This window comes from Coregonus clupeaformis, chromosome 39, assembly GCF_020615455.1.
Source record: "Coregonus clupeaformis isolate EN_2021a chromosome 39, ASM2061545v1, whole genome shotgun sequence".
Classification (NCBI taxonomy): Eukaryota; Metazoa; Chordata; class Actinopteri; order Salmoniformes; family Salmonidae; genus Coregonus; species Coregonus clupeaformis.
In genome coordinates this window covers 199,257-219,346 of record NC_059230.1, presented here as the reverse complement: position 1 = coordinate 219,346, position 20,090 = coordinate 199,257, and the positions used below count along the sequence as shown (strand labels likewise).

Below are 20,090 nucleotides of genomic sequence, written 5' to 3'. Positions count from 1 at the left end.
ACTGACAACACAAAATCGGTCGCGCTGCATATGCGTCATTTATGACCTAGCGCCTTGACGTGGGCAGAGCAGGGCAGTGTACAGGTAAGAAAAGAATATTTTTTTGGTGGTATTTTTGACTATTTTGCTTCTTAACAATTTGAGAAAGGATTTGTCATTCTGAATGTATATAATCTGTAATTGTGCGACAAATCAGAAAAGAATACATTATACGTAGATGAATGATATTTATCTGTGAGCCTTGTGAAGTGTTCTTTGTTTTGAAAGTGTTTGTTTATGTGCCTGTCAGTGTCAACAAAATGACACGTTGATCTAGTCTAGGTTTGTGACAAACAATGTTAAGATGGTGACAGTTATTTTGTTGATAGAGCAAATTGATCGTTTTCGAATGTCTACGTGATGTTATACATGGTTTTCTCAGATATTGAAATGACCCTTGCTCTATAGCTGATTGTCTGAAAAATACTTTTGAACTGCAGAAACCCTGGCTGCCACATCTCTCTCTCTCTCTCTCTCTCTCTCTCTCTCTCTCTCTCTCTCTCTGCACACTCTCAATAATGTTATCTAAAACGTCTTATTTTCTAGTAGGCTACATCAAGAGATTAGATAAATCAGGGATTGCTTGCATCAATACAACGCTCAGCTCATCCCCTGTTCTTTCCACTCTTTCTTCTAGGGAATAATAAAGTGCCTTAGACAGAATGAGTGTCTCCAACTACACCGCAGCAAAGTACAAGCAGAAAGACAAGATGGAGCAGGAGGAAAGCATTCTTCAACTGGAAAGACATGGTCATGTTCCTTGAGGGAGAGGACGTGCTAGCCTTGAAGGGAGGCTAAGTAAGAAGAATTGAGCAGTAAAGGAAGGCTAACCTATATCAGTGCCTTCTGTGTGTAAATAGGCTATGTAAAGAAACACTGACAATGGTGACAGACTGTTAGACTTATTCTTAGGGGAGTATCTACCAATGATGGTGGATAAATGAAGATATCCCATAAAGGCTGTTTACCATTGAAAAAATGTCACAGTTCTGGTCTACTTAAGGAGTAGCCCTCCCATAGGCACCAATGCGATAGCAGTTGGGTCTGGTCTACTTAGTTCATTGACTGTATATGAACCAGAAAAAAAGAATCCTATTAAATGTCTCGCTTCCTCTTCCGTCTCAGGTATCTACCACAAGTCACTTGACAATATTTTTCCCACAATTCCACAACAAAACGTGCTCCGGAAGTTAAAGAACGACCCTATCTTTGTCCGGCAGCCCGGCGAGGACCTGTCAACGGAGCAGATGCGTGAGATCATGTTCAGACACTGTAAACAGCTGTTCCGGTATGACTTCCTGACACATGATGACATCATGGGGTGAGGGGAGCGAAAGAGAGACACAGATGGGGATAGAGAGATTGTCTGGGCATGTGCAACTGGTCAAGTTCCTCCTCAAAAAAGGGGTGAGTTTAGATGGATGAATGGATGGATGGATTAGTTTTCTTGATCTAATCTGACAAGTCAATACAGTAGTGTTACAGTAAGTCTCAAGGACTTGGTTAGACATCATGTAACTTCATGTTGAAGAAGCTTCATACTTGCCTTCGGAAAGTATTCAGACCCCTTGACCTTTTCCAAATCTTGTTACGTTACAGCCTTATTCTAAAACGGATTAAATTGTTTTTTTCCCCCCTCATCAATCTATACACAATACACAATAATGACAAAGTGAAAACAGGGTTTTAGAAATGTTTGCAAATGTATTAAAAATAAAAATAATTCAGACCCTTTGCTAAAATACTTGAAATTGAGCTCAGGTGCATCCTGTTTCCATTGATCATCCTTGAGATGTGCTACAACTTTATTCTACAATGGACATGATTTGAAAAGACATACACCTGTCTATATAAGGGCCCACAGCTGACAGTGTATGTCAGAGTCAAAACCAAGCCATGAGGTAGAAGGAATTGTCCGTAGGGCTCTGAGACAGGATTGTGTCGAGGCACAGATCTGGGGAAGAGTACCAAAAAAGTTTGGAACCACCAGGACTCTTCCTAGAGCAGTCGGGGGAGAAGGGCCTTGGTCAGTGAGGTGACCAAGAACCCAATGGTCACTCTGACAGTGCTCCAGAGTTCCTCTGTGGAGATGGGAGAAACTTCCAGAAGGACAACCATCTCTGCAGCACTCCACCAAATCAGGCCTTTATGGTAGAGTGGCCAGACAGAAGCCACTCCTCAGTAAAAGGCACATCACAGCCCGCTTGGAGTTCGCCAAAAGGCACCTAAAGGACTCTGAGGCCATGAGAAACAAGATTCTCTGGTCTGATGAAACCAAGATTGAACTCTTTGGCCTGAATGCCAAGCGTCACGTCTGGAGGAAACCTGGCACCATCCCTACAGTGAAGCATGGTGGTGGCAGCATCATGCTGTGGGGATGTTTTTCAGCGACAGGGACTGGGAGACTAGTCAGGATCGAGGGAAAGATGAATGGAGCAAAGTAGAGAGAGATCCTTGATGAAAACCTGCTCCAGAGCACTCAGGACCTCAGACTGGGGCGACGGTTCACCTTCCAACAGGACAATGACCCTAAGCACACAGCCAAGACAACGCAGGAGTGGCTTTGGGACAAGTCTCTGAATGTCCTTGAGTGGCCCAGCCAGAGCCCGGACTTGAACCCGATCGAACATCTCTGGAGAGATCTGAAAATAGCTGTGCAGCAACACTTTCCATCCATCCTGACAGAGTTTGAGAGGATCAGCAGAGAGGAATGGGAGAAACTCCCCAAATACAGGTGTGCCAAGCTTGCAGCGTCATACCCAAGAAAACTCTAGGCTGTAATCGCTGCCACAGGTGCTTCAACAAAGTACTGTGTAAAGGGTCTGAATACTTATGAAAATGTGGTATTTCAGTGTTTTATTTTTAATGAATGAGCTAAAATGTCTAAAAACCTGTTTTTGGTATTGTGTGTAGAGTGATGAGGGAAAAAAACGATTTAATATATTTTAAAATAAGGCTGTAACATAACAAAATGTGGAAAAAGTCAAGGGGTCTGAATACTTTCCGAATGCACTGTATCTTTATCAAGAGACATGATATGAGAGATTATTACAGTGTAAGCATGGCTTTGTTCTGTTTCAGATGTTTGGTGGGACAGTGGCCAACTCCGGATCCCAGAGACACAGCCAGAGGAGATGACGGTAGACAAACTATCAGCATACACATTCATTCATATCTACCTTCTCCCTTTGAAATGTATCGGAGGCCATGTGAACACGTCCAAACAGTGATTTCATAGTGGAAGGTTATTGCCGTTCAGTGTGTTATGCATGTACACACTTTGCCCTGGATGCTGCTAGATATGCTAGAATGCTGTAACAAAAATACAACTTGTAGTTGTTACAACAGCACTCTACCACACATTTTTACATTTTAGTTATTTAGCAGACACTCTTATCCAGAGCGACTTGAGAACATACATGTGGTCTGATTACAAAAGGATTGTGGATGTGATTGGTTGCGGAACCAGCAGGTGTATTGTGATCAGATTGTAGATACTCTTAAAAAACTTGACGATTGCTTCTCAGATTACTTTTGAATTCGGAAGAGCTGTTCCCCCCCCCCCAAAAAGTGCATTGTGACGCCTTTCTGTTTTCTCGGTGGCATTCGGTTTGGCATTGAAAAAGGGTGCAGGTTTGGGTCTGTTCCACCTGAGCTTTCTGACCATGGGTCAGGGACCACTGTGATGACACGCGAGGTGCGTTTGATGGATCCTTTTTGTCTTCTTCTGTTGCCTCTTGGGGAGGAGGGTAGTTCAGAGGTAGCTGGGAGTGGTCGGGTTGCGTTGCTGAGTTTGGGTAGTCGAAATATTACGTTGCTGATTGCAGTTTTGGACAGCTGACTAGTGGCTGTAACGGATTGCATCTGGGGAGTAACCGACCCAACCCCTGCATAAGGTACAATTATTTGAAAATGTTACAAGTGTACATTTGTGTGGTACTGACCCTGTGACTATTAGTTCTGTTTTGGAGGGAGGGCATAGCCCCCCCCCCACACACACACCATAATCTTACCATCTACCAATAATATTATTTCCGTATACATTGTTCTTAGCTTTTTGTGTGTTATGTCTCATTTTGCCCTACAGTCGTGGTCAAAAGTTTTGAGAATGACACAAATATAAATTTTCACAAAGTCTGCTGCCTCGGTTTTTATGATGGCAATTTGCATATACTCCAGAATGTTATGAAGAGTGATCAGATGAATTGCAATTAATTGCAAAGTCCGTCTTTGCCGTGAAAATGAACTTAATCTCCAAAAAACATTTCCACTGCATTTCAGCCCTGCCACAAAAGGACCAGCTGACATCATGTCAGTGATTCTCTCGTTAACACAGGTGAGAGTGTTGACGAGGACAAGGCTGGAGATCACTCTGTCATGCTGATTGAGTTAGAATAACAGACTGGAAGCTTTAAAAGGAGGGTGGTGCTTGAAATCATTGTTCTTCCTCTGTTAACCATGGTTACCTGCAAGGAAACACGTGCAGTCATCATTGCTTTGCACATAAAGGGCTTCACAGGCAAGGATATTGCTGCTAGTAAGATTGCACCTAAATCAACCATTTATCGGATCATCAAGAACTTCAAGGAGAGAGGTTCAATTGTTGTGAAGAAGGCTTCAGGGTGCCCAAGAAAGTCCAGCAAGCGCCAGGACCGTCTCCTAAAGTTGATTCAGCTGCGGGATCGGGGCACCACCATTGCAGAGCTTGCTCAGGAATGGCAGCAGGCAGGTGTGAGTGCATCTGCACGCACAGTGAGGCGAAGACTTTTGGAGGATGGCCTGGTGTCAAGAAGGGCAGCGAGGAAGCCACTTCTCTCCAGGAAAAACATCAGGGATAGACTGATATTCTGCAAAAGGTACAGGGATTGGACTGCTGAGGACTGGGGTAAAGTCATTTTCTCTGATGAATCCCCTTTCCGATTGTTTGGGGCATCTGGAAAAAAGCTTTTCCGGAGAAGACAAGGTGAGCGCTACCATCAGTCCTGTGTCATGCTAACAGTAAAGCATCCTGAGACCATTCATGTGTGGGGTTGCTTCTCAGCCAAGGGAGTGGGCTCACTCACAATTTTGCCTAAGAACACAGCCATGAATAAAGAATGGTACCAACACATCCTCCGAGAGCAACTTCTCCCAACCATCCAAGAACAGTTTGGTGATGAACAATGCCTTTTCCAGCATGATGGAGCACCTTGCCATAAGGCAAAAGTGATAACTAAGTGGCTCGGGGAACAAAACATCGACATTTTGGGTCCATGGCCAGGAAACTCCCCAGACCTTAATCCCATTGAGAACTTGTGGTCAATCCTCAAGAGGCGGGTGGACAAACAAATTCTGACAAACTCCAAGCATTGATTATGCAAGAATGGGCTGTCATCAGTCAGGATGTGGCCCAGAAGTTAATTGACAGCATGCCAGGGCGGATTGCAGAGTTCTTGAAAAAGAAGGGTCAACACTGCAAATATTGACTCTTTGCATAAACTTAATGTAATTGTCAATAAAAGCCTTTGACACTTATGGAATGCTTGTGTAGCTCAGTTGGTAGACCATGGCGCTTGCAACGCCAGGGTTGTGGGTTCGATTCCCACGGGGGGCCAGTATGAAAAATGTATGCACTCACTAACTGTAAGTCACTCTGGATAAGAGCGTCTGCTAAATGACTAAAATGTAAAATGTAATGATACTTCAGTATACCATAGTAACATCTGACAAAAATATCTAAAAACACTGAAGCAGCAAGCTTTGTGAAGACCAATACTTGTGTCATTCTCAAAACTTTTGACCACAACTGTATATGGAAAAAACTAGTTGAATTATTTGAAATTAACATCCAAATCTTTTGAAAATTACAATAAAAACATTAAAATGATGTGGGGCACTCTCTTTCAGTGTTAGCGTGTGATGTTATATATCAAATCTATCCAACCTATATCGATTGTGACTTATGTCTTTGACAGGTCAGAGACCCCAAGACACTGCTGGTGATGCCAGGTGTGAGGGTAGGTGATATGGGGGAAAAACTGGTCCAGAACGGACTGGACAATGGGAAGGTTCAATACTATTTGTTTTTATAGAAAATAAAACAATGCCTAGTAGTCCCCTGTAGCTCAGTTGGTAGACCATGGCGCTTGCAACGCCAGGGTTGTGGGTTCGTTTCCCACGGGGGGCCAGTATGAAAACTAACTGTACGTCGCTCTGGATAAGAGCGTCTGCTAAATGTCTAAAATGTACCATCCTATTCTTTGGCATTCAGTCAAAATGAGAAACATTAGTAAAGTTACTATTAGTAATATTCATTGTGAACTTTGGTGGTGACACTTCAAGGCCACCAGATGGCAGTTGAATCCTACTTTATATTACTATAGAACGTCCACAATGTTCTTTGGAACAGAAATGTAAACCATGAGAATGTTCTGTTGAATGAATGTTCTAACATTCTCTCCCAGGGTGTGCAGAGTTTCTACAGTACGCATGCTTAGAAATAAGCTATACACTGTACGCTGAGTGTACAAAACATTAGGAACACCTTCCCAATATTGAATTGCACCCCCTTTTGCCCTCAGAACAGCCTCATTTTGTGGGGGCATGGAAGTGTCGTAAGCGTTCTACAGGGATGCTGGCCCATGTTGACTCCAATGCTTCCCACAGTTGTGTCAAGTTGGCTGGATGTCCTTTGGGTGGTGGATCATTCTTGATACACACTGGAAACTGTTGAGTGTGGAAAAACCCAGCAGCGTTGCAGTTCTTGACACAAACCGGTGCGCCTGGCACCTACTACCATACCCCGTTCAAAGACACTTAAATATTTTGTCTTGCCAATACACCCTCTGAATGGCACACATACACAATCCATGTCTCAATTGTCTCGAGGCTTATAAATCCTTCTTTAACCTGTCTCCTCCCCTTCATCTACAATGATTGAAGTGTATTTAACAAGCGACATCAATAAGGGATCATAGCTTTCACCTGGATTCACCTGGTCAGTCTGTCATGGAAAGAGTATTCCTAAAATGGGCTCTCTAGTTATTGGCAACTACCTAAGATATTCTTTGTTTCACCTATCAGGTTTGCAGTGTTTCACAATGTCCAAATCCCTCTGGAAATATGCTGAATAAGACAGGTGATGTCACCCCTGAGGGACACTACGTCACATTTCACACCTACCTACACTGTCTGGGAAAAGAAAGGATGAGAAAGTAGAAATTCATTTTTTACAACTAACTACGACTATGATCAAATATCTACTATTGTGTCTCAGAACGTAATAGTTTATGTCACTGTAAAGTCGTAACCAGGATTCCAACTCCAACCTTCTGTAGTACTTGGCTGGGCTCTACTCATTCGTGGTGGGATGTCAAATGAAAACATATAAACAAACATTCTGGTTTGAAGTCTTCAGGCCTCCACGCCTGATCTCACAGGAATAATCTTTCCTCTGTTTTTGTTCCAAACAAACATGGATGGGTTTGACCCGTGAAAAGAAAAATGTCTGTCTCTGTTTGCACACACAAACACACACATGCGCTCGCTCGCTCGCTCGCACACACACAAACACACACACAGACACACACACTGAGATGACACTGCATGTGCTCAAACATGTAAAAAGAAAAAGAGCCTCTCTGGGTTGTCTTGAATGATGGGAACTTGACCTTAAGAGGCTTCTGAGAAAACACCTAATGACTGGGGGAGGAGGGAGCCCTTAATAGCTCTGCGGTTAGAATTGGATCCCCAGAAAGGCCTGTAGACATTACAGCACAACAGAGCAAAATGCAGTAAGAAGTTTTGCAACGGAAAAAGAAAATGAGTGGGGTTTTTTTTATTGGAGAAGTTCAGTGTATCCCCTACTTGTTTCAGTCCGTGTTCTTCTGTGTGGTGCCTAATGAATACGACCCTGGTCAAAATGTGCGCTTTTCTTTACTGCTAGTTTAATGGGTAACGAGGAGCCTAGAGGAAGAAGGGGGTGAGGAGAGGATGAGGACATGTTCGGAACATTCCTCTGTACCCCTGAGACACGTAAAGGAGTCAGTCTTAACATGACTACCCTAAACAACCTGGAACTGTTAATGCTGCTGAAAGTCAACAGCAAATGATTCACGTTGACGTTAAACGTGTACATAAACTTGGAGAACTGGACTGTCTTAATCAGTTGATAGTAATTAAGTGGGATTTCCTTCTTCAATCAGTTAGTTCTTTTTTAAACCAGTGAATGCTGATACTCTTGAGAATAGTTTACACTCTTGCATTAACTCTTGCATTATTCAAGGTTTATTCAAGGGCCACAAATATATTATGAAAGCTATGAAAAATATAGAAAATAGTCCTATGTTCATACTCAGCGTTAACCCCTCTCTCTCTCCTGTCCACTCTCCATCCCTCCTGTCCACTCTCTCCCCCCTCCTGTCCACTCTCTCCCTCCCTCCTGTCCACTCTCTCCCTCCCTCCTGTCCACTCTCTCTCTCCCTCCCTCCCTCCTGTCCACTCTCTCTCCTCCTGTCCACCCTCCCTCCCTCCTGTCCACTCTCTCTCTCCCCCCTCCTGTCCACTCTCTCTCTCCCTCCCTCCCTCCTGTCCACTCTCTCTCTCCTGTCCACTTCCTCCCTCCCTCCTGTCCACTCTCTCTCTCCACCTCCTGTCCACTCTCTCTCTCCCCCTCCTGTCCACTCTCTCTCTCCACTCTCCCTCCCTCCTGTCCACTCTCTCTCTTCCCTCCTGTCCTCTCCCCTCCTGTCCACTCTCTCTCCCTCCCTCCCTCCTGTCCACTCTCTCTCTCCCCTCCTGTCCACTCTCTCTCTCCCTCCTGTCCACTCTCTCTCTCCCTCCCTCCCTCCTGTCCACTCTCTCTCTCCCCCCTCCTGTCCACTCTCTCTCCCTCCCTCCCTCCTGTCCACTCTCTCTCTCCCCCCTCCTGTCCACTCTCTCTCTCCCTCCCTCCTGTCCACTCTCTCTCTCCCCTCCTGTCCACTCCCCCTCCTGTCCACTCTCTCTCTCTCCCTCCTGTCCACTCTCTCTCTCCCTCCTGTCCACTCTCTCTCCTCCCTCCCTCCTGTCCACTCTCTCTCTCCTGTCCACTCCTCTCTCTCTCCCTCCTGTCCACTCTCTCTCTCCCTCCCTCCTGTCCACTCTCTCTCTCCCTCCCTCCTGTCCACTCTCTCTCCCTCCCTCCTGTCCACTCTCTCTCTCTCCCTCCTGTCCACTCTCTCTCCCCTCCTGTCCACTCTCTCCCTCCCTCCTGTCCACTCTCTCTCCCTCCCTCCTGTCCACTTTCTCTCTCCCTCCCTCCTGTCCACTCTCTCTCCCTCCCTCCTGTCCACTCTCTCTCTCCCTCCCTGTCCACTCTCTCTCTCCCTCCCTCCTGTCCACTCTCTCTCCCTCCTGTCCACTTTCTCTCTCCATCCCTCCTGTCCACTTTCTCTCTCCCCCCTCCTGTCCACTCTCTCTCTCCCTCCCTCCTGTCCACTCTCTCTCTCCCTCCCTCCCTCCTGTCCACTCTCTCTCTCCCTCCCTCCTGTCCACTCTCTCTCCCTCCCTCCTGTCCACTCTCTCTCCCCCTCCTGTCCACTCTCTCTCCTCCCTCCTGTCCACTCTCTCCCCTCCTGTCCACTTTCTCTCTCCCTCCCTCCTGTCCTCTCTCTCTCTCCCCTCCTGTCCTCTCTCTCTCTCCCCCCTCCTGTCCACTTTCTCTCTCCCTCCCTCCTGTCCACTCTCTCTCTCCCCCCTCCTGTCCACTCTCTCTCTCCCTCCCTCCTGTCCACTCTCTCTCTCCCTCCCTCCTGTCCACTCTCTCTCCCTCCCTCCTGTCCACTTTCTCTCTCCCTCCCTCCTGTCCACTCTCTCTCCCTCCCTCCTGTCCACTCTCTCTCTCCCTCCCTCCTGTCCACTCCCTCCCTCCTGTCCACCCTCCATCCCTCCTGTCCACTTTCCTCCCTCCCTCCTGTCCACTCTCTCTCTCTCTCCCTCCCTCCTGTCCACTCTCTCCCTCCTGTCCACCCTCCATCCCTCCTGTCCACTTTCTCTCTCCCTCCCTCCTGTCCACTTTCTCTCTCCCTCCCTCCTGTCCACTCTCTCCCTCCCTCCCTCCTGTCCACTCTCTCTCTCCTGTCCACTCTCTCTCCCTCCCGTCCACCCTCCTCCCGCCACCCTCCCTCCCGTCCACCCTCCCTCCCTCCCATCCACTCTCCCTTCCTCCCGTCCACTCTCCCTCCCGTCCACCCTCCCTCCCTCCCATCCACTCTCCCTCCCTCCTGTCCATTCTCCCTCCCTCCTCTCTATGACCCCCTAACAAGCGTTTCGGGGCGTCCCTGGGTGCCCTGTCCGGGAGCTGAGTCTCCATCTCCAGAATGGCTGTTGTCAACCTGAAGCTAGCCATGACCGTAGCTATTCGCTCCTCCGCCACCCGTCGCCAGTTTGGTCCCAAAGGCGACCAGAATACCCCAGTAATAGAGTATCATCTCCAGATACTGTGTAGAGTTACCTTTCAGTTGGTTACTGTTGTTGGACATAACTAGTGCCAGGAGGTTTTCCAGAGACATTCCTTGGGATAACAATCCTTTATCATTTCACTAAAGGTTACTTACATCTTATGTTGACCCCAGAAGGACTAGTGGTCTCTTAACGGGTCAGCCAATAGGGATCAGAATACATGATAAACAATATAAACTAGTTGTTATAGCAGGGTTTGGAAAGCCAAAAATGCAAATCAGTGTCCTATTTTCCCAGTGACTTTATTTGTTCCCCCAAGGACTTTTTCTGGTTGCAGCAATGGCGTCTGGTACCGTACCTGGCGGCAGTGTACGCTCTGGACAACTCCTGTAGATCCATCTTCATGGACTTTGTGGAGTTCCAGATCAGTATGATGATGAAGGACAGAGCAACAGACAAGGAAGGAAGGAAGGAAGGAAGGAAGGAAGGAAGGAAGGAAGGAAGGGAAAGAGGGTTATGAGAGAGTAAGAGAGAGAGAGAGAGAAAGAGAGGGAAAATCCCAATCGCATACTCCTCGCATCCTCTCTCCTCCCCTCCTTCTCAAAACCCATTGGAGGAGAAGGTCAGAGGGGAGGGACCTTTGGCTTTCAAATCCAATGGGTTTTGAGAAGGGGAAAAGGAGAGGAGTAAGCATTTGAGATTCTCCCAGAGACATGTTTCGGTGTGTGGTGTGTGGTGTGTGGTGTGTGTGTGTGTGTGTGTGTGTGTGTGTGGTGTGTGTGTGCGCAGTATATGCCTTGATAGCTATCTGTCTGTTCTAGGCTGAGCTGGGCAGAGATCCATGCCATCTCCTGCTCCAGTAAGTCCCTGGGGTCCTGGACGGCTCAGAGGGGGATCCAGGAGTGTAGAGGCCTGAGGAAGACACAAATACCTGGCCAGTGAGTCAGACAGACAGACAGACAGACAGACAGACGGGGTCCAGAAGTTTCACACACCTAGTCCCTAATCAAACCCTAACCCTAACTTCATGTCCACATCAAATCTGCCTCCTAATAATTATGTTATCTCCCTCTAGTGAATCCCCTGGGGGCATCAGGGATGACAACGGCCCTAACTATACATACGAGGGAGACAATATGTTCCTACAGCAGACCAGCAACTCAGCCAACTACACGCCAACGGTAGTCTGTTTGCCTAAAAAACTGCTTAGAAATAATGTATAAATGGCATATTGGTTGGATTCTATTTAGTTTTGTCATAGTTTATTTTGATCACAAAGTCTGATTGAATTGGTAGCCTCTCACTGTTCACAGTTCTGGTTTGGTTTGGTCCATTGTCTTTATAGATCAGCTTATCAACAGCTTTTAAATTCTAGATGATAAACCTTGATCATTGTCCATGTAGTGAGGGTTGAGTCTCCACTGGAGTCTGTCAACTCCCTGGAAGACTTTGACCGCATTCTGGAGACTAGGTTCACTGCCTCATCCATGGAGGAGTGCATGGACTCCGCAGGTACACACATGCACGCACACACACGCGTGACCCCACAGGAGAACGGCTCATAATAATAGCCGGAACGGAGCGAATGGAATGGCATCAAACACCTGGAAATCATGTGTTTGATGTGTTTGACTACCATTACACCTATTCCGCTCCAGTCATTAACATAAGCCCGTTCTCTCCAATTAAGGTGCCACCAACCTGTGCATGACACCCTTAGCACTGTGCCTAAGAGCAGTCAGTTCTATAAGCCGCCCACTGTTATGGTTCTGGTGGAAAGCTCTTTACTGGAAAGCTATTGTCATGATGCCAGAGGTAACAGCCACTCTCCAACTACCACACCTGGTAGAGGGTAAGCAAAGCCACACTGACCCTCTGAAGGACCACAGACCCCAGCTAGACCCCAGACCCCGGCTAGGACCCTGACCCCAGCTAGACCCCAGACCCCAGCTAGGGCCCAGACCCCGGCTAGACCCCAGACCCCGGCTAGGACCCCAGACCCCAGCTAGACCCCAGACCCCAGACCCCGGCTAGACCACAGACCCCAGCTAGACCCCAGACCCCGGCTAGACCCCAGACCCCAGCTAGACCCCAGACCCCAGCTAGGACCCCAGACCCCAGCTAGGCCCCAGACCCCCGGCTAGACCCCAGACCCCAGCTAGACCCCAGACCCCAGCTAGGACCCCAGACCCCGGCTAGGCCCCAGACCCCGGCTAGGCCCCAGACCCCGGCTAGGACCCCAGACCCCAGCTAGACCCCAGACCCCAGCTAGACCCCAGACCCCAGCTAGACCCCAGACCCCAGCTAGACCCCAGACCCCAGCTAGGCCCCAGACCCCGGCTAGGCCCCAGACCCCAGCTAGACCCCAGACCCCGGCTAGGACCCCAGACCCCTGTTTTAAAGCCTCATCTTTTGTATTGTTCTATTGCTCAGGCATACCTTCAATTGTAGAGGGCTGGAACTAAATAATGTCAATTCAAAAAGCAACCTACACAAACGCAAATCGAATGTGTTGAATCAAACACACACACACACACACTGGCTCCAGGCTGTGTTTTCCCTGCTATGTTTTGCATGCTGCTGTAAGAGTGAATGAATGCCCTTCCAGACAGCCCACGTCTCAGAGGGGGAACAGATGATGTGAACCTTAGCTAGAGCCTCTCCTTCTTCATATGCCACAGGCACACACACACACACACACACACGCACACACCAAGCCCTTTCTCCCCCATCTGCAAAACATCTGGTCCGTTTATTGACATCATACCACAGAGTGTGACTCAACCTGCGGGTCGCCTAGCAACCCAGGTCAGCGCCGGGATCTAATTGGCTGGATTGGAAAGAGGATAGGGAAAAAATAAAGACTTTAATTTTGTGTACCGGATCGGTCATGGTCTGTCACCATCGTAATGTTTATGTTGTCACGGTAAAGGCCAAGCACGTGTGTCTGTGTCCATAAGAAGGAGTAGGAGGTGGAGGCGTAGAATTCAAGTGTGTGTGTGTGCGCGTGTGTTAGGCTTGGGCAGTATACCGTATATACGGTGGCTATTTCCGTATTTGGAAATAGCCACAACATGGTTTTTCAATAGCACCATTTTTCTAAGAGTATTGATGGTATCTAGAACCTAAACGGGTTCTTCGGTTGTCCCCATAGGAGAACCCTTTGATTGAACCCTTTTTGGTTCCAAGTAGAACCCTTTTGAGTTCCATGTATAACCTTTTCCACAGAGGGTTCTACATGGAAGCCAAAATGGTTCTACATAGAACCAAAAAGGGTTATTCTATGGGGACAGACAAATAACACTTTTGGAACTCTTTTTTTCTTCTAAGAGTGTACAGTTGAAACTATTTATTTGAAGTGTTTTAATTAATTTGAATATTTGTAGCAACTTGTTAAGTAAATACCTGCAGTAAACTTGTGCAATACGTTTGGAGATAAAGCAGATCGCATTCTTCATTTCACCTGTCACATAATTATTCATTATGAAGCTTACCAGTAGTCCCCAGTCATGCGCTAGGTGATCTAGTTACAGTATGGAATTCACAATTAAATGTTTGCCAGCTAAATATCTTATAACTATTAAGTTAAATGTCTCAAATGTGCTAAATGCTCTGCAGTTGTGCATTTTGTTTGCTAATTTAGTAGCTAGTTATCTAGCTAAGTGGTTAGCTTCTTGCAAAATCAAACTTCTCTTGGTAACCGCAGAGAATCCCCTCCTGGAACAAGAGCCTTGCTGTCTAATATTTGTTTTGTGCGTGCAATAAAACTGTAAGTAGCATTTTTGAGTTACTTGTATGAATTAGGGATGTCTGTCCTGCAAATAGTTTGTCAGAGACTATAAAATGTTCACAATGCGCTCATTAGCATTTAGCTAGCATTCGCTATGGGATTTTACATGTACTCGTTAGCATTGCTAACCTTCGGATTAGAGGCTCAGTGGGGTTTGAAAATATCTCCCCTCGTGTTCAGTGCCGGTATTACCGAATATCCCGGTATGGCACAAGGTCGGTATGACAATCTGGATACCGCCCAAGCCTAGCGTGTGTGTGTGTGTCATACGAGGGAAGAGGTGGAGGAGTAACGTGCAGGTGTTCTTTAGTTGCTTCCAACACTTGTTTTAACTGGGTTGATTGCTAACACATGCTGGTGACTTACTGTCATCATCGTTATAGAGGTGGTCATCACTTCCTGTTATGATGGATGCAGAACCTGTGCCGAGTTCTAATGCTGTCGCCATGACAACGGCACCCTACCACAGTACTCCCTAAAGGGACATTCTCAATGCTTTGATGGCCGACCTTTTGTTTTTGTTATTTCTCGCTCCTCCTCTCCCCCTCTTTCTTTATTTTTACTCCTCTGAAAGTGATTTATAAGGTTTCCTAGTAACTAACATTATCCAAAAACTCAATCTAAAACGCTAAAGCTACCCAATATCCTCCTGTTATAATTCTTTCCTTATCTGACCCTTCAAAAGTTCATATGGTCTCTGGTTGGTTGGGGGGTGCGTGCGTGCGTGTGAGTGTGTGCATGTTTGTGTGTGTGTCTAAACCCTACAACCATGAAGCTTACCATATCCTCCTAATAATCGTTCCAGATCATATGTTTGTCATTACTCATCATCATGTTATACACACACACGGATGGAGACACACAGGTGCACACATACACACACACACACACCTGCACTCGCTAAACCCCCACTCCTCATGAAGCTATCCAAATACAACCCAGTGTTATCATAGTCCGAAGGATTCAGGTCAGTCACTCACTATCTCTAATGTATGTGTGCCTTTTGGATAGGGAATCATTTACACTGGAAACTCTTTGATACTCCAAGTGTGTGTGTGTGTGTGTGTGTGTGTGTGTGTCTGCATTCGTTCTCTGGCTTCCTTTTGTGTGAAAGCCTCCCTGTCCGTTTGAAGTCCTGCAAGGTGGCTTTGGCCCAGCCAGGTATTTCCACCAAAGAACCCCCGATTTCCACGTGTTTCCAGGTTGACTGAAGGCTTCTCTCTTACTGTTATCAGACAGAGTGTTTGAGCTTGATGATGTATGACTTTGACAGACCGGGACAGTGTTGTTCAAGACCTCTTCCATGCTATAAGTATACTACACTTACCATCACAAAAATGAAAGTGTATTTAAGCAATAAGGCACCAAATGGGTTCACCCAATCAGCATTCAGGGCTCGAACCATCCAGTTTATAATTTATTCTTTATCACTGGAGGCTTCTAAGATAAGGTTGTTTAAACGTTTTCCTGATGTTGTGTGACCTTTGTTCCTCACAGACTGGAACATGGTTGCCCCAGGGTTGTTTTAAAGGATTCTTCAGGATTTTGGCAAGAGGCCCTTTATCTACCCCATAGTCAGATGAACTCGTGGATACCATTTTTATTTCTCTGTGTCCAGTATGAAGGAAGTTAGAGGTAATTTCGCAAGCGAATACTTACTAGCATTAGCACAATCACTGGAAGTCTACGGGTATCTGCTAGCATCCTAAAGAGCATCATTGCCAAAATCCCAAAGGATCACATTCATCGTTTTTCCATGACTTGCTAGAATATGAACTGGATTAATAAAACCATAATAAAGTGTTAATGATACTGTACCATTCATTGCTTGATTCTCTTCCCTAAGTCGTTTGCCCATTATATACAGTGCATTCGTAAAGTATTCAGACCCCTTCACTTTTTCCACATTTTGTTACATTACAGCCTTATTCTAAAATTGATGAAATTGTTTTTCCCCCTCACCAATCTACACACAATACCCCATAATGACAAAGCAAAAACTGTCTTTTTGAAATTTTTGCAAATTATAAAAAAAATAAAAACGATCATATTTACATAAGTATTCAGACCCTTTACTCAGAACTTTTGTTGAAGCACCTTTGGCAGCGATTACAGCCTCGAGTCTTCTTGGGTATGACGCTACAAGCTTGGCACACCAGTATTTGGTGAGTTTCTCCCATTCTTCTGTGCAGATCCTCTCAAGCTCTGTCAGGTTGGATGGGGAGCGTCAGTGCACAGCTATTTTCAGGTCTCTCCAGAGATGTTTGATCGGGTTCAAGTCCGGGTTCTGGCTGGGCCACTCAAGGACATTCAGAGACTTGTCCCGAAGCCACTCCTGTGTTGTCTTGGCTGTGTGCTTAGGGTCATTGTCCTGTTGGAAGGTGAACCTTCGCCTCAGTCTGAGGTCCTGAGTGGTCTGGAGCAGGTTTTCATCAAGGAGCTCTCTGTACTTTGCTCCGTTCATCTTTCCCTCGATCCTGACTAGTCTCCCAGTCCCTGCCACTGAAAAACATCCCCACAGCATGATGCTGCCACCACCATGCTTCACCGTAGGGATGGTGCCAGGTTTTCTCCAGATGTGACGCTTGACATTCAGGCCAAAGAGTTCAATCTTGGTTTCATCAGACCAGAGTATCTTGCTTCTCATGGTCTTAGAGTCCTTTAGGTGCCTTTTGGCAAACTCCAAGCGGGCTGTCATGTGCCTTTTACTGAGGAGTGGCTTCTGTCTGGCCACTCTACCATAAAGGCCTGATTTGGTGGAGTGCTGCAGATATGGTTGTCCTTCTGGAAGGTTCTCCCATCTCCACAGAGGAACTCTGGAGCTCTGTCAGAGTGACCATCAGGTTCTTGGTCAGCTCCCTGACCAAGGCCCTTCTCCCCCGATTGCTCGGTTTGGCTGAGCGGCCAGCTCTAGGAAGAATCTTGGTGGTTCCAAACTTCTTCCGTTTAAGAATGATGGAGCCCACTGTGTTCTTGGGGACCTTCAATGCTGCAGACATTTTTTGGTACCCTTCCCCAGATCTGTGCCTCGACACAATCCTGTCTCTGAGCTCTAGGGACAATTCCTTCGACCTCATGGCTTGGTTATTTCTCTAACATGCACTGTCAACTGTGGGACCTTTTTATATAGACGATAGTGTGTGCCTTTCCAAAATTATGTTCAATTTATTTATTTTACCACAGGTGGACTCCAATCAAGTTGTAGAAACATCTCAAGGATGATCAATGGAAACAGGATGCACCTGAGCTCAATTTCGAGTCTCATGTAAATAAGGTATTTCTGTTTTTTTATTTTTAATACATTTGCAAAAATGTCTAAAAACCGGTTTTCGCTTTGTCATTATGGGGTATTGTGTGTAGATTGATGAGGAAACATTTAATTTAATCAATTTTAGAATAAGGCTGTAACGTAACAAATGTGGAAAAAGGGAAGGGTTCTGAATACTTTCCGAATGCACTGTATAACCTAATGAAATCTCTGAAGCCAAACTAATTTCCCTTTCAATAGGTACATTTTGTAAATATAACATGATGTAAATCTTTGTTTTTAACAGAAAGGGCGAATTCACTTCCTCCATCACTTCATACTGTACACTGAGTATACAAAACATTAAGAACACTGGCTCTTTCCATGACAGACTAATCAGGTGAAAGGGACGGCTGCGCAACTCAATGTTATTGAAATCTCAGTTTTTAGTTTTTATGATCTGAAGCGTAAAATTTCATCTCTATTTTCCCACCTAACTGTAATTGACCGTTAATTAACATAAACACGTTTAGCATCTCCTGGCTTCCACGCATAGCCTACAAGCCACTGATGCAGACCTTTGGAACATCTACATTAAAAAAAAGTATAATAAATCCATGTAAAATAGCCTACACCATCACAATAAATCCATTATTTATTTTAGACAGGTCTAAAGAAACATGATATTAAGAAAATGTAGTCTATTTCAGAAGAACAGAATGGCATACTCTGAGTCGTCCTTATGTTAGGCCCTGATCTTGCTATGCCATATGGCTGTGGGCTACACTAGTTCATTTAGCAGACAAGATTTGCTTAGAATTCCATGGCATTATTTGTAATTATTTTATAGTATAAAGAAGACAATTGAACATAGCTGAATAAAATAGAATGATTTCCAAGGAAGTGTGCACATGCAGCTATTCTGTGTTGAGCGGTTAACAAACAAACAGGTCCTCCTGTACGCTTAATTTGAGTTATTTATGCAACTTTAGTTGTGATACAAATGTTGGGTTATATGTTTTGATTTTTAATACATTCTATGGCTGCATGATGCGACTCTAATGATTATTTGAAAAAGTTGCATGAAAGGTATGAGCTCTGCTTTGTTTCTTGTGCAGGCTGCACACACTTCATCAGTCTTTCATTCACAAGTTGACAAGCACTTGATAATATTCTCACCAGGCCTCGAATTTCCCAGCGGCATCCCTCTTGTGTGGCCGTAATGCCCCCTAAAAAATCCATTCCTTTTGTGGCCAAAGTAGCCGTTGTGCCCTTGAGCTGAATATAATAATTATAATTCCCTTCTTCCGGCTGCCGTGCTCCGAAGCACCTCTCACTCTCTCACTCACATGGCTCTCTCAATTCTTATTAGCCAATGGCCATCACGTGATCGGTTACTTCTCACAGGCATCTCAGCTAAGAAGTAGGTGTCTGAAGACAGACACATCGGGGATGCAACTCTTATCGAACTCCAAGGTGCATATTGGAGATGTTAGAACTGTCCACATTTAGCCTACTTCAAATCGAATCAAATCAAATTGTATTTGTCACATGCGCCGAATACAACAGGTGTAGGTAGACCTTACAGTGAAATGCTTACTTACAAGCCCTTAACCAACAATGCAGTTTTAAGAAACAATACCCAAAAAAAATCACACAAAAATACAATATAAAATAATACGAAATAAAAGTAACAAATAATTAAAGAGCAGCAGTAAAAATAACAATCGCAAGGCTATATACAGGGGGTACCGGTACCGAGTCAATGTGCGGGGGCACCGGTTAGTCTAGGTTATTGGGGTAATATGTACATGTAGGTAAAGTTATTAAAGTGACTATGCATAGATAATAAACAGAGAGTAGCAGCAGTGTAAAAGAGGGGTGGGGGGGCATTGCAAATAGTCTGGGTAGCCATTTGATTAGATGTTCAGGAGTCTTATGGCTTAGGGGTAGAAGCTGTTTAGAATCCTCTTGGACCTAGACTTGGCATCCGGTACCGCTTGCCGTGTGGTAGCAGAGAGAACAGTCTATGACTAGGGTGGCTGGAGTCTTTGACCATTTTTAGGGGGCTTCCTCTGACACCGCCTGGTATAGAGGTCCTGGATGGCAGGAAGCTTGGCCCCAATGATGTACTGGGCCATACGCACTACCCTCTGTAGTGCCTTGTGGTCGGAGGCCGAGCAGTTGCCATACCAGGCAGTGATGCAACCAGTCAGGATGCAACCAGTCAGGATGCTCTCGATGGTGCAGCTGTAGAACCTTTTGACGATCTGAGGACCCATGCCAAATCTTTTTAGTCTCCTTAGGGGGAATAGGTTTTGTCGTGCCCTCTTCACAACTGTCTCGGTGTGCTTGGACTATGTTAGTTTGTTGGTGATGTGGACACCAAGGATCTTGAAGCTCTCAACCTGCTCCACTACAGCCCCGTCGATGAGAATGGGGGCGTGCTCGGTCCTCTTCTTTTTCCTGTAGTCCTCAATTCTCTCCTTTGTCTTGATCATGTTGAGGGAGAGGTTGTTGTCCTGGCACGACACGGCCAGGTCTCTGACCTCCTCCCTATAGGCTGTCTCGTCGTTGTCGGTGATCAGGCCTACC

The 20,090-nt window shown here is 45.8% G+C and overlaps 1 pseudogene; it reads left to right on the top strand.

Annotated features, from left to right (window-relative positions):
- The first annotated feature begins 3 nt into the window (after positions 1 to 3).
- On the top strand, positions 4 to 12,467 carry LOC121554207 (annotated as a pseudogene).
- Positions 12,468 to 20,090: the final 7,623 nt, after the last annotated feature.